The sequence below is a fragment of the Rhamphochromis longiceps genome, linkage group LG4 (assembly GCF_057381845.1).
Source record: "Rhamphochromis longiceps isolate RC_006_pf linkage group LG4, R_longiceps_female_GT1.1, whole genome shotgun sequence".
Taxonomy (NCBI): Eukaryota; Metazoa; Chordata; class Actinopteri; order Cichliformes; family Cichlidae; genus Rhamphochromis; species Rhamphochromis longiceps.
Window position 1 is genome coordinate 6,440,252 of NC_140560.1, and position 2,453 is coordinate 6,442,704.

Below are 2,453 nucleotides of genomic sequence, written 5' to 3' on the forward strand. Positions count from 1 at the left end.
TGTCAACAAAGACAACAGAGAGGCGATCCAAGGACCTCTGCACCGCAGACATATTCTTCCACCCTGTGAGGTTTGTTTAAAGCAAAAAAAGCAATACCATGAAAGTGTTACAGTTTTTCTCAAATGTTAAAACACAAAAGCCAATCCTGTAACCCAAATGACCAGTAGTCTAAACACATTTACTAAATGTAGCCACCATATTCCAGTACCATAAACACATGTCACATGAAGACACAATTCACAAAACACAACCCTCTGTACTCATAAATCTAAACACATTTTTCCTTGCTAAAACACATGTTGCAAAACAACTCTGCTCATATCCTCAAATGAAAGCCCATGTGATGCAAAATGCTTGCCACAGTCACCAATCTTTGAACACAGGGAACACACCTGGCGTCATTCACTACACACAATGACTCAAAATTGAAGACACTTGTTGCTAATGCTGTACCCACATGTAAAAGCAAGTTCAGAGTGCACAGTATGCTGAAGGTTCCAAACAAACACAATGGATGAAGGCAGAGTCAGGGGAAGAGGAATTTGATGCAGAGGAGGGAGAAGAGCTGGCCCTGGAAGAAGAGGAGCAGGCCAATGAGGAAGAGGAGTTCAAATGAGAGGAGGAAGAGGAGCGACCAACGAGGAAGAGGAGAAGGCCAACATGGGAGAGGAGAAGGTCCAGGAGGGAGAGCAAGACAACCTCGCACCATCATTACGGACGAGATGCGAGCAACAGCTCAGCGACATGATGCCGCACAGTGATTGTGGTGTGTGTGTGGTGTGAATAACGTAAATAAAAAAACTTCACACCCTGTTCATGTTTTCAAGATTACTGTTGTGTGCAATAGATTCTGTTTTTGCATTGAGTTGTGTTACAGTAGTGTACGTACATGCAGGATTTTCTATAGATTTATACTACTCATATGAAACTCACAAATCTAAATGCCTAATCCTCTGCAGAGATCTACGACGATCCGTTACTGTATAGTTTCTAAAATATGCATTGGCAGTTATGAAACAAAGAACCTTCTCACAAATTGAGCATTGTGTTTTCAATTGTTTTGCTGTAGTGTGTAATGCTGTGTATAGTGTTTATAGTTTTGACAGCTTCGAGCTGCTCTCTTGGTGTGGGAGTTTGAGTTTTGCAGTGGGAAGGTGTGGTTGTGTTTATGTAGCTTTAGAGAAGGGTGTTGTGTTTGGACATTGGGGGACCTGGTGGTAACGTTTGTGACATGTGTTTTAGCATTTGAGAAAAACTGTAACAGCAGGATGTCAGAGTCAATAGAGAGGACTCAAAAGAGCAACTTCAAATCAAACTATGTAGTAGGTGTTTCTTTGCCAATGTCTTTTCCCTGCATTAGAAAGTAATAAGCCAAATGGAAGTACAACACACATCTATGCATTTCTATAAAAACTGACCTGCCCTGAACTTATAATCTCTCTCTCTCTCTTTGTTTTTCCTTAAAGTGATGGCTGTCCATTCTTCCTGTAAAAGGTGTAAATATAAACCTGAATGAATGGGAGAAGAAACTGTGTGTGCGCATGAAGACATGCTTGTGTCGCTGAGATTTAACAGATTTATGTACGTTCACGTAGCCAAGTGATAATCATATATAATAATCACTGAATAGTAATAATGTTATTGAACAGGTTAAACATTTAGATATTACAAAAAGTTGCAAAAAACCAAAAAAACCAAAAAAACACACACACACAGCTGTGAAGTCAGCTGCACATGAATAACATTAGTACAATGACAACTTTAATCAGAGTGAGTTCAGAAGATCCAAAAGTGGGACACTAAAAACAAACTAGTGAAAGCAAAAAGTGACTTTGAAAAATTTATTTCAAGGAATTAAAACACCAATAGGAAAAAAACTAAACATGAGAAGAATGGCAATCCTGCAGCGACCAGTCAAAGAAGACTGTAATGGCTGCATTGTAAAGACGTGAGTGAAGAAAGCTGATTTTTTTTTAGTTTTTCTGAGATATGCAGAGTTTTAACGAACAATTTGAACACTATTATTCATTTACATTATTTGTTCTCAACAGAGATGGGCAGTAATGCGTTACAAGTAACGTGTTACTGTAAACTGATTACAGGCACTTGCCCTGGTGGCCATTCTTTCAGTGGGCATTTCTCAACAACAACTACAAACACTAGTGAAGTGAATGGGCATTTAATTAAATAATGAAAGATTTAATTGAGTAATTAATGGCATATTTAATTACAGTTTTTCTCAAATGCTAAAACACATGTCACAAACGTTACCACCAGGTCCCCCAATGTCCAAACACAACACCCTTCTCTAAAGCTACATAAACACAACCACACCTTCCCACTGCAAAACTCAAACTCCCACACCAAGAGAGCAGCTCGAAGCTGTCAAAACTATAAACACTATACACAGCATTACACACTACAGCAAAACAATTGAAAACACAATGCTCAA